At 42.3% G+C, this 15,767-nt stretch overlaps 1 pseudogene; it reads left to right on the forward strand.

The window, feature by feature from the left end:
* LOC111980312 (NGFI-A-binding protein 1-like) overlaps positions 1-8,014 on the forward strand; it is a 56,581-nt pseudogene extending 48,567 nt beyond the window's left edge.
* The last annotated feature ends 7,753 nt before the right edge of the window (positions 8,015-15,767 follow it).

A 15,767-nucleotide genomic window follows, 5' to 3' on the forward strand; every position in this document is an offset into this window, starting at 1 on the left:
GGTTCCTAGGCCTTCAATGAAAACAAGAATTTGTTCTTAACTGACTTGCCTAGTTAAATAAAAGTTAAAATCAAAAATGTTGTGTGTCATCCCATATGTAAATTCAAAATGAAGGCTCTCACTGAATTGTAATAAATATTTAATTGGTGTCTAAAATGAAAGCCGTTTTTTATCACCATTAGAACCTTGGATGAATCAACCCATGGCAACACCATGGTAACCCGGCACTTGTGTCAAGATAAATAAGACTTTTCTGAGCCAAATCCTGGTTGACTCAAAGTCAATGGAACTTCTAGTGTTGTCTGGTAACTGATGTCCTTATTTTACACAGCACATATTTAAATGACAACAACGACAAATAAACACTTTTCAGAGTCAGAATTCTGTATGGTACAAATATGACATCTACAGACCCCTCGCCGTCAGTCTTGAAAGTAAGAAAGGAGAACGATAGAGTAGGGAAGGGAGGGGGAATCAACACAGTCAGTGAAAACACAAAACAATGGGCTTCTATGAGTAAGAGAAATAAAGGCTCTCTAGGTGCTTTGGCAAAAAAGAAACTAAATGTAAAATCCCTTATCTTGAGGCAACATTGGTTGTTAAGGCTCTAATGCAGCTGTGCTTGTTTAGATTGACCAACGACGACTGTGTTGTGAAAGAGGGATGCGCAAGGAGGAAGAGGAGGAAAGGAGCCGTCTGGAATCCTCTGGCTATGATTTGATGTCCTTCTCGTCAGAAAGGCTGAGAGCCCCTTCGAAGTCAGTCCCGTTCCCATTTTCTGGAATGAGAAAGAGAAAATAAATAAATAGGACTTGGAATATTTTCAAATGATTCAGCATGAGAGAACTATGACAAAGAATCAACAATCTGATTCAGTATCAAAAGATCCAGAATCAAAGGATTCAGAATGAAAAATGATAACATCTTTGAGCTGACTCAGTATCATATGATTCATTGTGAATGAACAATAAGAGAGAATCTCTAGGGGCAGACCTATGGTCAGAGTTTTGCAGTTGACATTGCCATGGTGACTTGTCGGCGGGGTCTTTCCCTCCCTGTTGCCGTGATGCCTCTTCAGCTCATTGGCTAGTTGTTTCCCCAGGGTGTGTCTCCATTCGACCTTTGACCCGCCACCTGCAGGTTCAGTGGCCTCTCCCCTGCAGGAACACACAGCTAGGTAAGGACAAAGCTAGGATACAGACAGCTAGGTCAAATCAAATGTTATTGTCACAAGAATACAACAAGTGTAGACCTTACAGTGAAATGTTTCTTACAAGCCCTTGTTAAGAACACTATATACAGGAGGGTACCGGACAGAGTCAATGTGCGGAGGCACCGGTTAGTCAAGGTAATTAAGGTATATATACACATGTCGGTAGAGTTATTAAGTGACTTATACAATTTGTAAGTCGCTCTGGATAAGAGCGTCTGCTAAATGACTTAAATGTAAATGTTATGCAAAAATAATAACAGAGTAGCAGCACCGTAATAGTAGGGTAGGGGGGCAATGCAAGTAGTCTGGGTAGCCATTTGATTAGCTGTTCAGGAGTCTTATGGCTTGGGGGTAGAAGCTGTTTAGAAGCCTCTTGGACCTAGACTTGGCGCTCCGGTACCGTGCCGTGTGGTAGCAGAGAGAACAATCTATGACTAGGGTGGCTGGAGTCTTGACAAAAATGTTTGCCTTTCTCTGACACCGCCTGGTATAGAGGTCCTAAATGGCAGGAAGTTTGGCCCCAGTGATGTACTGGGACGTACGCACTACCTTCTATAGTGCCTTACGGTCAGAGGCCGAGCAGTTGCCATACCAGGCACTGATGCAACCAGTCAGGATACTCTCGGGTGCAGCTGTAGAACCTTTTGAGGATCTGAGGACCAATCCCAAATCTTTTCAGTCTCCGGAGAGGGAATAGGTTTTGTCGTGCCTCTTCACGACTGTCTTGGTGTGTTTGGACCATGTTCGTTTGTTGGTGATTTGGACACCAAGGAGCTTGAAGCTCTAACCTGCTCCACTACAGCCCCATTGATGAGAATGGGGGCGTGCTCGGTCCTCCTTTTCCTGTAGTCCACAATCATCTCCTTAGTCTTGATCACGTTGAGGGAGAAATTGTTGTCCTGGCACCACACGGCCAGGTCTCTGACCTCCTCCCTATATGCTGTCTCGTCGTTGTTGGTGATTAGGCCTACCACTGTTGTGTCATCGCAAACTTAATGATGGTTTGGGAGACGTGCCTGGTCTTGTAGTCATGAGTGAACATGGAGTACAGGAGGGAAATGAGTAGACACCCCTGAGGGGCCCCCGTGTTAAGGATCAGCGTGGTGGACATGTTGTTACCTACCCTTGCAACCTGGGGGAGGCCCATCAGGAAGTCCAGGATCCAGATCCAGAGGGAGGTATTTAGTCCCAGGGTCCTTAGCTTAGTGATGAGCTTTGAGGGTACTATGGTGTTGAATGCTGAGCTGTAGTCAATGAATAGCATTCTCACATAGGTGTTCCTTTTGTCCAGGTGGAAAAGCAGTGTGGAGTTCAAAAGAGATTGCATAATTTGTGGATCTGTTGGGGCGGTATGCAAATTGGAGTGGGTCTCGGGTTTCTTGGATAATGTGTTGATGTGAGCCATGACCAGGCTTTCAAAGCACTTCATGGCTACAGACTTGAGTGCTACGGGTCGGTAGTCATTTAGTTACCTTAGTGTTCTTGGGCACAGGGACTATGGTGGTCTGCTTGAAACATGTTGGTTTTACAGACTCAGTCAGGGACAGGTTGAAAATGTCAGTGAAGACACTTGCCAGTTGGTCAGCGCATTCTCGGAGTACACGTCCTGGTAATCTGTCTGGCCTTGTGAATGTTGATGTGTTTATAAGGTCTTACTCACATCAGTTGCGGAGAGCGTGATCACACAGTCGTCCGGAACAGCTGGTGCTCTCATGCATGTTTCAGTGTTAGTTGCCTCGAAGAGAGCATAGAAGTAATTTAGCTCTTCTGGTAGGCTCGTTCACTGGGCAGCTCTTGGCTGTGCTTCCTTTGTAGTCTGTCATAGTTTGCAAGCCCTGCCACATCCGACGAGCGTCAGAGCCGGTGTAGTATGATTCGATCTTTGTTCTGTATTGATGCTTCGCCTGTTTGATGGTTCGTCGGAGGGCATAGTGGGATTTCTTATAAGCTTCTGGGTTAGAGTCCCGCTCCTTGAAAGCGGAAGCTCTACCCTTGAGCTCAGTGCGGATGTTGCCTATAATCCATGGCTTCTGGTTGGGTTATGTACGTACAGTCACTGTGGCGAACGTCATCGATGCACTTATTGATGAAGTCAGTGACTGATGTGGTGTACTCCTCAATGCCATCGGAAGAATCCCGGAACATATTTCAGTCTGTGCTAGCAAAACAGTCCTGTAGCTTAGCATCTGCTTCATCTGACCACTTTTTATTGATCGAGTCACTGGTGCTTCCTGCTTTAATTTTATGCTTGTAAGAGGAATCAGGAGGATAGAATTATGGTCAGATTTGCCAAATGGAGGGCGAGGGAGAGCTTTGTACATGTCTCTGTGTGTGGAGTAAAGGTGGTCTAGAGTTTTTTTTCCCCCTCTGGTTGCACATTTAACATGCTGATAGAAATTATGGAAAACAGATTTAAGTTTCCCTGCATTAAAGTCCCGGCCACTTCTGGATGAGCGTTTTCCTGTTTGCTTATGGCGGTATACAGCTCATTGAGTGAGGTCTTAGTGGCAGCCTTGGTCTGTGGTGGTATGTAGACAGCTACGAAAAATACAGATGAAAAATCTCTAGGTAGATAGTGTGGTCTACAGCTTATCATGAAGTTTGACAGTTTTTAATGTCCCGTTGGTAGGATATACGTGCATTTAGCTCGCCCAATTTATTTTCCGCCGATTGTGCGTTGCGCAGTAGTACGGATGGCAAGGGCATATTCGCAACTCATCAGCGGATCCTCACAAGGCACTCGATCTCTTTCCGCTATATCTTCACCTCTCGTTCTCCTGCGAATGACGGGATGTGGGCTTGTTCGGGTCTCTGGAGTAAATCCCTTTTGTCCAACTCATTAAAGATACATTCTTTGTCCAGTTCAAGGTGAGTAATCGCTGTTCTGATTTCCAGAAACTCTTTCAATTATAAGAGCTGGTAGCAGAAACATTATGTACAATTGGCTCGCATAAGGACAAAGCTGGATACAGACAAGATAGACCACTGCTGTTATTTAAAGGGATACTTTGGGATTTTGGCAATGAGGCCCTTTATCTACTTCCCCACAGTCAGATGAAGTTGTGGATACCATTTTATGTCTCTGTGTCCAGTATGAAGGAAGTTAAGGGCACTTTCGCGAGCCAATGCTAACTAGCATTAGCTCAATGACTGGAAGTCAATGGGTATTCGCTAGTCTATGAGTATTCGCTAGGCATGAAAATGGTATCCACGAGATCATCTGACTCTAGGGAAGTACTGTAGATAAAGGGCCTCATTGCCAAAATCCTGAAGTGTCCCTTTAACCTGTAACTAGGCAGGGAGCTGTTATTTCACCTGTAATTGGGCATAGAGCTGTTATTTCACTTGTATTTAGACAGGAGCTGTTATTCAACCTGTAATTAGACAGGGAGCTGTTATTTAACCTGTATTTAGACAGGGAGCTGTTATTCAACCTGTAATTAGACAGGGGCTGTTATTTAACCTGTATTTAGACAGGGGCTGTTACTTAACCTGTATTTAGACAGGGAGCTGTTATTTTACCTGTAATGGACAGACTGCTCTTTAATTACTTTTTACTTTTATTTCCTATTCTTATTCATATATATATTTTTTAACTGCATTGTTGGTTAAGGGCTTGTAAGTAAGCATTTCACTGTAGAAGAGCTAAATTACTTCTATGCTCTCTTCGAGGCAACTAACACTGAAACATGCATGAGAGCACCAGCTGTTCCGGACGACTGTGTGATCACGCTCTCCGCAACTGATGTGAGTAAGACCTTATAAACACATCAACATTCACAAGGCCAGACAGATTACCARGACGTGTACTCCGAGAATGCGCTGACCAACTGGCAAGTGTCTTCACTGACATTTTCAACCTGTCCCTGACTGAGTCTGTAAAACCAACATGTTTCAAGCAGACCACCATAGTCCCTGTGCCCAAGAACACTAAGGTAACTAAATGACTACCGACCCGTAGCACTCAAGTCTGTAGCCATGAMGTGCTTTGAAAGCCTGGTCATGGCTCACATCAACACATTATCCAAGAAACCCKAGACCCACTCCAATTTGCATACCGCCCCAACAGATCCACAAATTATGCAATCTCTTTTGAACTCCACACTGCCCTTTTCCACCTGGACAAAAGGAACACCTATGTGAGAATGCTATTCATTGACTACAGCTCAGCATTCAACACCATAGTACCCTCAAAGCTCATCACTAAGCTAAGGACCCTGGGACTAAATACCTCCCTCTGGATCTGGATCCTGGACTTCCTGATGGGCCTCCCCCAGGTTGCAAGGGTAGGTAACAACATGTCCACCACGCTGATCCTTAACACGGGGGCCCCTCAGGGGTGTCTACTCATTTCCCTCCTGTACTCCATGTTCACTCATGACTACAAGACCAGGCACGTCTCCCAACACCATCATTAAGTTTGCCGATGACACAACAGTGGTAGGCCTAATCACCAACAACGACGAGACAGCATATAGGGAGGAGGTCAGAGACCTGGCCGTGTGGTGCCAGGACAACAATTTCTCCCTCAACGTGATCAAGACTAAGGAGATGATTGTGGACTACAGGAAAAGGAGGACCGAGCACGCCCCCATTCTCATCAATGGGCTGTAGTGGAGCAGGTTGAGAGCTTCAAGCTCCTTGGTGTCCAAATCACCAACAAACGAACATTGTGAAACACACCAAGACAGTCGTGAAGAGGGCACGACAAAACCTATTCCCTCTCCGGAGACTGAAAAGATTTGGATTGGTCCTCAGATCCTCAAAAGGTTCTACAGCTGCACCATCGAGAGTATCCTGACTGGTTGCATCAGTCCTGGTATGGCAACTGCTCGGCCTCTGACCATAAGGCACTAAGGTAGTGCGTACGTCCCAGTACATCACTGGGGCCAAACTTCCTGCCATTTAGGACCTCTATACCAGGCGGTGTCAGAGAAAGGCAAACATTTTTGTCAAAGACTCCAGYCACCCTAGTCATAGATTGTTCTCTCTGCTACCACACGGCACGTGGTACCGGAGCGCCAAGTCTAGGTCCAAGAGGCTTCTAAACAGCTTCTACCCCCAAGCCATAAGACTCCTGAACAGCTAATCAAATGGCTACCCAGACTACTTGCATTGCCCCCCCCTACCCCTATTTTACGGTGCTGCTACTCTGTTATTATTTTTGCATAAGTCACTTTAATAACTCTACCGACATGTGTATATATAACCTTAATTACCTTGACTAACCGGTGCCTCCGCACATTGACTCTGTACCGGTACCCCCTGTATATAGCCTCGCTATTGTTATTTTACTGCTGCTCTTTAATTATTTGTTACTTTATTTCTTATTTTTTTGGTATTTTTCTTAACTGCATTGTTGGTTAAGGGCTTGTAAGAAACATTTCACTGTAAGGTCTACACTTGTTGTATTCTTGTGACAAATAACATTTGATTTGACCTAGCTGTCTGTATCCTAGCTTTGTCCTTACCTAGCTGTGTGTTCCTGCAGGGGAGAGGCCACTGAACCTGCAGGTGGCGGGTCAAAGGTCGAATGGAGACACACCCCTGGGGAAACAACTAGCCAATGAGCTGAAGAGGCATCACGGCAACAGGGAGGGAAAGACCCCGCCGACAAGTCACCATGGCAATGTCAACTGCAAAACTCTGACCATAGGTCTGCCCCTAGAGATTCTCTCTTATTGTTCATTCACAATGAATCATATGATACTGAGTCAGCTCAAAGATGTTATCATTTTTCATTCTGAATCCTTTGATTCTRGATCTTTTGATACTGAATCAGATTGTTGATTCTTTGTCATAGTTCTCTCATGCTGAATCATTTGAAAATATTCCAAGTCCTATTTATTTATTTTCTCTTTCTCATTCCAGAAAATGGGAACGGGACTGACTTCGAAGGGGCTCTCAGCCTTTCTGACGAGAAGACCATCAAATCATAGCCAGAGGATTCCAGATAGCTCCTCTTCTTCCTCCTCTTCCTCCTTGCGCATCCCTCTTTCACAACACAGTCGTCGTTGGTCAATACTAAACAAGCACAGCTGCATTAGAGCCTTAACAACCAATGTTGCCTCAAGATAAGGGATTTTACATTTAGTTTCTTTTTTGCCAAAGCACCTAGAGAGCCTTTATTTCTCTACTCATAGAAGCCCATTGTTTTGTGTTTTCACTGACTGTGTTGATTCCCCCTCCCTTCCCTACTCTATCGTTCTCCTTTCTTACTTTCAAGACTGACGGCGAGGGGTCTGTAGATGTCATATTTGTACATACAGAATTCTGACTCTGAAAAGTGTTTATTTGTCGTTGTTGTCATTTAAATATGTGCTGTGTAAAATAAGGACATCAGTTACCAGGACAACACTAGAAGTTCCATTGACTTTGAGTCAACCAGGATTTGGCTCAGAAAAGTCTTATTTATCTTGACAAAGTGCCGGGTTACCATGGTGTTGCCATGGGTTGATTCATCCAAGGTTCTAATGGTGATAAAAAAACGGCTTTCATTTATGACACCAACTTAAATATTTATTACAATTCAGTGAGAGCCTTCATTTTGAATTTACATATGGGATGACAACAACATTTTTGATTTTAACTTTTATTTAACTAGGCAAGTCAGTTAAGAACAAATTCTTGTTTTCATTGAAGGCCTAGGAACAGTGGGTTAACTGCCTTGTTCAGGACGACAGATTTTTACCTTGTCAGCGTCGGGGATTTGATCTTTCAACCTTTCGGTTACTAGTCCAATGCTCTAACCACTAGGCTACTGCCGCCCCAACATATGGGACGATGACATATGGGACAACAAAGTACATATTTGTATATTATTGCAGTTTTCTGTGATGACATCGGGTGTGTGTATGATAGCCATCAGAGATAAACAAGTAGTGATTTTCATGACAATGGCCTCAGAGGCAAATAAATGTGTCGTTGACGTACTCTGTTTACTAAACGGAAGGGAATCTAGAAGGGTATATAGTCTAAACTAAAAAGTAAATTAACAGGGTTTACATCCCACCTTCTCACTTTAAACTAGTACAAAAAAGTGTGGTATAAGTGGAGCAATACCGAAATATGTTGAGAAACCCAGTGTAATGTTAGTTGTCTAGTTGTGGGGATCGTGGTACTGTGCAGTAGTTCTATTTCCTGTTGACTAGCATTAGCCATAGTCTTAGTTCCTCAAGATGACCTCGAACAGATACAGTTGAAGTAGAAGTTTACATCACATTAGGTTGGAGTCATAAAACTAGTTTTTTCAACCACTCCACAAATTTCTTGTTAACAAACTATAGTTTTGGCAAGTAGGTTAGGACTCTACTTTGTGCATACACAAGTAATTTTACCAACAATTGTTTAAAGACAGATTATTTACTTTATTATTACTTATATTTACTTATAATTCACTGTATACAATTCAGTGGGTCAGAAGTTTACATACACTAGTTGACTGTGCTTTTAAAACAGCTTGGAAATTCCCGAAAATGATGTCATGGCTTTAGAAGCTTTGATAGGCTAATTGACATCATTTGAGTCAATTGGAGGTGTACCTGTGGATATATTTCAAGGCCTACCTTCACCTCAGTGCCTCTTTGCTTGACATCATGGGATAATCAAAAGAAATCAGCCAAATCAACCAAAATTGGTAGACCTCCACAAGTCTGGTTCATCCTTGGGAGCATTTCCAAATGAATGAAGGTACCAGTTCATCTGTACCCAACAGTACGCAAGTATAAATACCGTGGACCACGCAGCCGTCATCCGCTCAGGAAGGGGCGCATTCTGTCTCCTAGAGATGAACGCACTTTGGTGCGAAAAGTGCAAATAATCCAGAACAAAAAGGACTTGTAAGATGCTGGAGGAAAAGGTCAAAAATATCTATATCCAGAGCAAAAGAAGTCTTATATTACATAACCTGAGCGCGTCAGAAGGAAAGAAGCATGATCCAACCGCCATAAAAAAGCCAGACACCGGTTTGCAACTGCACATGGGGACAAAGATCGTACTTTTTGGAGAAATGTGGTCTGGTCTGATGAAACAAAAATAGAACTGTTCGGCCATAATGACCATCGTTATGTTTGGAGGAAAAAGGGGGAGGCTTGCAAGCTGACGAACACCATCCCAACCGTGAAGCACAGGGTTGGCAGCATCATGTTGTGGGGTGCTTTGCTGCAGGAGGGACTGGTGCCCTTCCCAAAATAGATGGCATTATGAGGAAGGGCAATGATGTGGATATTTTGAAGCAACATCTCAAGACATCAGTCAGGAAGTTAAAAGCTTGGTCGCAAACGGGTCTTCCAATTGGACAATGACCCCAACCATACTTCCAATGTTGTGGCAAAATGGCTTAAGGACAACAAAGTCAAGGTATTGGAGTGGCCATCACAAACCATGACCTCAATCCTATAGACAATTTATGGGCAGAACTGAAAAAGCACGTGAGAGCAAGGAGGCCTACAAACCTGACTCAGTAACACCAGCTCTGTCAGGAGGAATGGGCCAAAATTCACCCAACTTATTGTGGGAAGCTTGTGGAAGGCTACCCCGACACGTTTGACCCAAGTTAAACAATTTAAAGGCAGTGCTACCAAATCTTAATTGAGTGTATGTAAACTTCTGACCCACTGGGAATGTGATGAAAGAAACAAAAGCTGAAATAAATAATTCTCTCTACTGTTACATACTAGACATTTCACATAGACATTTCACATTCTTGTGGTGATCCTAACTAACTGATCCGAGACGCAATGTTTACTAGGATTATTTGTATTTATTTTTTCTCATATTCTCCCATGAATGACTAGGATGTGATGTACATGTTACTTTATAAAACGCTTCAGTAACGTATTCAATTACATGAATCCCTGGGGTACTATCTTTAATGTCACTTCAGATAAAGCAGTTTAACCAAAAAAGGTTTCCGTCTCATATTCATCTTTCAGTCATGTACCAGTTAAGCTGTCTCACTAACTGTATTGGTGTTTAAAATGATTACCTCTTCTTTCAGTTACATTGATACATTCTGTTATCCATTTTCATGCACTAGTTAAAGAGACAGTTCACCCAAAAAATATAAATTGAAATTCTTTTCCACTTCGCCTAAATTGGAATACAGTGGCTGTGCAGTAACATGTTATAAATGACATCAGAGCTCAGGCTCTGTGCTTCACAGCTCTGTATGGGTTCAGCTGATATGACCTTGAGCACCACATGCAACAACAAGTTGCCCCCCCATCCCTCCTGCTAATGGGAAACTTTAGCAAATGTTATGTTGTCTTAAGGGAAATGCTGTAAATTTAGATGACTGGATGTACTATGAAAGATGAGACTGAGGATTCAAATAAATATCGCTTTGATGTCAGAAAAGCAAGTCAAACACCATTTGAGTCCAAATGTGCCCTTCACATTTCCATATCACAACGCATGTCATATACAGTGTCAATGTTTATGATCTCTATGTTTGATGTACAGCTACAAGATGACATGGCCGTCATACCCTGGGTTGTTCTGAACAGAATGAGTCTATGTTTGATGTACAGTTGTTATTGTATTACCTAGTCATCTTGGCAATATAAAAAGATGACACAGATTGCGATTTATAATGGACCGTTTCTAGATTGCATAAAGAACAACGGTAATTGTGTGATGACAGCGATGCAGGGCTGTGTTCCAAACAGAACAACAGTAATTGTATAATGGCAGGGATGCAGGGCTGTGTTCCAAACAGAACAACGGTAATTGTNACATATGGGACAACAAAGTACCATATTTGTATATTATTGCAAGTTTTCTGTGATGACATCGGGTGTTTATGATAGCCATCAAGAATAAGCACAAGTAGTGATTTTCATGACAATGGCCTCAGAGGCGATATAAATGGAGTCGTTGACGTACTCTGTCTTACTAAACGGAAGGGAAATCCTAGAAGGGTATATAGTCTGAACTACAAAACAGTAATAACAGGGTTTACATCCCACCTTCTCACTTTAACTAGTACAAAACCAAGTGTGTATAAGTGGAGCAATACCGACAATATGTTGAGAAACCCAGTGTCAATGTCTAGTTTTCCTAGTTGTGGGGATCGTGGTCACTGTGCAGTAGTTCTATTTCCTGTTGACTAGCATTAGCCATAGTCTTAGTTCCCCTCAAGATGACCTCGAACAGATACAGTTGAAGTCAGAAGTTTACATACACTTAGGTTGGAGTCATTAAAAATCGTTTTACAACCACTCCACAAATTTCTTGTTAACAAACTATAGTTTTGGCAAGTAGGTTAGGACATCTACTTTGTGCATGGCACAAGTAATTTTCCCAACAATTGTTTAAAGACGATTATTTACTTATTATTACTTATATTTACTTATAATTCACTGTATCACAATTCAAGTGGGTCAGAAGTTTACATACACTTAGTTGACTGTGCTTTTAAACAGCTTGGAAATTCCCGAAAATGATGTCATGGCTTTAGAAGCTTCTGATAGGCTAATTATACAAACAACAGTACGCAAGTATAAACACCGTGGGACCACGCAGCCGTCATACCGCTCAGGAAGGAGACGCGTTCTGTCTCCTAGAGATGAACGTACTTTGGTGCGAAAAGTGCAAATCAATCCCAGAACAACAACAAAAGACCTTGTGAAGATGCTGGAGGAAACCGGTACTAAAGTATCTATATCCACAGTAAAACGAGTCCTATATTGACATAACCTGAAAGGCCGACGAACACCATCCCAACCGTGAAGCACAGGGGTGGCAGCATCATGTTGTGGGGTGCTTTGCTGCAGGAGGGACTGGTGCCCTTCACAAAATAGATTGCATTATGAGGAAGGGAAATTATGTGGATATTTTGAAGCAACATCTCAAGACATCAGTCAGGAAGTTAAAAGCTTGGTCGCAAACGGTTCTTCCAATTGGACAATGACCCCAACCATACTTCCAAAGTTGTGGCAAAATGGCTTAAGGACAACAAAGTCAAGGTATTGGAGTGGCCATCACAAACCATGACCTCAATCCTATAGAACATTTGTGGGCAGAACTGAAAAAGCACGTGAGAGCAAGGAGGCCGACAAACCTGACTCAGTTACACCAGCTATGTCAGGAGGAATGTGCCAAAATTCACCCAACTTATTGTGGGAAGCTTGTGGAAGGCTACCCGACATGTTTGACCCAAGTTAAACAATTTAAAGGCAGTGCTACCAAATCTTAATTGAGTGTATGTAAACTTCTGACCCACTGGGAATGTGATGAAAGAAACTTAAAAGTGTTTCTTAATGAAGAAATATGAAATATGATATGCATAAAGCATGGTAGCGATGAAAGGGACAGTTGGGAGTCAGGGAATTATCTGTACCACAAGAGTGAGGAACTAGAAGTTCAGCACGGACACAATACTGAATGCAAAGCGCACAAAATCTGTTGAATTATGAATAATGGTGCATTTTACATTTACTGTATCTGTTTCACAAGCAAATCTAAAATATTCGTGGATACATCAGCCAATATTTATAATGAAGAATATTTGTGAGAATAAGTGTGGGGTAGGTTGCAACATAAACAACATCAAAAGGGTTTGGAGTGACAGAACTTAACGTTCCAAAGTGGTGCCCAGTTTCTAAGTAGTTCAATGCACTTTTAGAAAGAAGAGTCTTTAACTATAAGGTGCTTTTTGAGCTCTCCTAATGTAGCTGTGCTGTTGAGGAAACTAGAGCAAGCAACTTGTCATTGTTCTGTTTGAACACAGCGTCAGTCAACATATTACCTGAGTTGTTCTGTTTGGAACACAGCCTCTGCATCCTCGCATCGACACAATTACTGTTGTTCTGTATTGAACACAGCCTCTGCCATCGTACAAATTACTGTTGTCTGTTTGGATACACAGCTGCCATCACATACAATATACTGGTTGTTTCTGTTGGAACACAGCCGTGCAATCACACAATTACTGTTGTTCGGTTTGGAACAACAGCCGCTGCCATCTACACAATTACCGGTCTGTTTCGTGTTGGAACACAGCCCTCAGAACCCGCCATCTAACACAATCTACTCAGTGTTCTGTTTGGAACATTCAGCCTTGCATCCCTTGCATGTTATAGTCAATTACCGTTGTTAGTTTTAAACAGCCTGGCCAGTTATAGCAATTACTGGTTGTCTGTCTTGGTAACACAGCTCTCCACCCTGCAGCTCCTCTCGCCATTAACAATTACCCGTGTTCTGGTTTGGGAACACAGCCTTGCCATTATAGCAGATACCGTTGTTCTTTTGAACACAGCCTGCACCGGCATTATTACAATTACTGTGTTCTGTTTGGAACACTAGCCTGCTCGCTGTCGATCACACAATTACCGTTGTTCATTATGCCAATCTAGAAAACGTGCCATATAATATCGCAATCTGTGTCATCTTTTTATATATTGCCAAGATGACTAGGTAAACAATAACAACTGTACATCAAACATAGACTCATTGTTCAGAACAACCCAGGGTATGACGGCCATGTCATCTTGTGATGTCATCAACATAGTGAATAAAACATGTGACACTGTAAATATAGACGGTTGTGATATGGAAGTTGAGGGCACATTTGGACTCAAGGTGTTTGACTTCTTTTCTGACATCAAAGCAATTTATTTGAATTCCTCAGTCTCATATCTTCATAAGTACATCCAGTCATCTAAATTACAAGCATTTCCCTTAAGACAACATAAACATTGCTAAAGTTTCATTAGCATTAGCAGGAGGAGGGGGGCAACTTTTGTTGTCATGTGGCTTCAAGGTCAATATCAGCTGAACCCATACAGAGCTGTGAAGCACAGAGCCTAGCTCTGATTGTATTTATACATGTTACTGCACGCCACTGTATTCCAATTTAGTGCGAAGTGGAAAAAATTTATTATATTTTTGGGTGAACTGTCCTCTTTATATAGTGCTGAAAAGAAAACTAGAATGTATCAATGTAACTGAAAGAAGACGTAATCATTTAAACACCAATACAGTTAGTGAGACAGTTAACTGGTACTGACTGAAAAGATGAATATGAGACGGAAACTTTTTTGTTAAACTGCTTGTATCTAAAGTGACATTAAAGATAGTACCCCAGGGATTCATGTAATGAATACGTTACTGAAGGTTTATAAAGTAACATGTACATCACATCTAGTCATTCATGGAGAATATGAAAAAAATTATAATCACATAGAATAAATCTATTCCCTTGCTTGGTGCGATTAGTAGATCACCACATTTGAAATTATGTGAAATGTCAGATTAATAGTAAGAGAATGTTTATTTCAGCTTTTTGTTTTCTTAATCACATTCCAGTGGTCAGAAGTTTACATACAACTCAATTAAAGATTTGTAGCACTGCCTTTAAATTGTTTAACTTGGTCAAACATGTCGGGTAGCCTTCCACAAGCTCCACAAAAGTTAGGGTGAATTTGTGGCACATTCCTCCTGACAAGCTGTTGTAACTGAGTCAGTTTGTCGGCCTCTTCTCTCACGTGCTTTTTCAGTTCTGCCCAAAATTGTCAATAGGATTGAGGTCATGTGTGTGATGCCACTCCAATACCTTGACTTTGTTGTCCTTAAGCCATTTGCCACACACTTGTAGTATGGTTGGTATTATGTCCAATTGGAAAGACCGCTTTGCCGACCAAGCTTTTTAACGTTCCTGACTGAATGTCTGAGATGTTGCTTCAAAATATCCACAATATTCCCTTCCTCATAATGCATTCTATTTTGGGAAGGGCACCAGTTCCCTCCTGCTAGCAAAGCACCCACAACATGATGCTGCACCCTGTGCTTCACGGTTGGGATGGTGTTGCGTCAGCTTGGCACGAAGCCTCTCTTTCCTCCAAACATACACGAGATGGCATTAATGGGCCTAGAAACAGTTCATTTTTGTTTCAATCAGACAGACCACATCTCCAAAAAAGTACGATCTTTGTCCCCATGTGCAGTTGCCAAACGCGGTGTGTCTTGGCTCGCTTGAAGTATGGCGGTTTGGAGCAAGTTGGCATACGTCTTCTGCTTGCTGGAGCGGCCTTTCAGTGTTTGTAATAAAACCTCGTTTTGCGTGGATATAGATATTTTTGTACCTGTTCGCTCACAGCATCTTACAGTCCCTTTGTGTTCGTTTGGGATTGACTTTGCATTTCGCACCAAGTGCGTTCAATCTTCTAGGAGACCAGAATGCGCCTCCTTCTGAGCGGTATGACGGCTGCGTGGTCCCGACGGTATGTTTTATATGCTTGCGTACTGTGTGTTGTACAGATGAAGCGTGGTACCTCATTCAAGTTGGAGAATTGCTCCCAAGGATGAAGCCAGTACTTGTGGAGGTCTAACCAAATTTTTGGTTGATTTGGTCTGATGTCTTTTGATTACACCATGAATGTTCAAGCAAAAGAGGCATCTGAGGTGAAGGTAAGTCCTTGAATATATATGCCACAGGTAACAGGCCTCCAATTGCTCAAATGATGTCAATGTAGCCTAGTCAGTAAAGCTTCTAAAGTGCTCATGACATCATTTTCGGCGGAATTTCAAGCTGTTTAAAAGCACAAGTCATTCA

This window comes from Salvelinus sp. IW2-2015, linkage group LG2, assembly GCF_002910315.2.
Source record: "Salvelinus sp. IW2-2015 linkage group LG2, ASM291031v2, whole genome shotgun sequence".
Taxonomy (NCBI): domain Eukaryota; kingdom Metazoa; phylum Chordata; class Actinopteri; order Salmoniformes; family Salmonidae; genus Salvelinus; species Salvelinus sp. IW2-2015.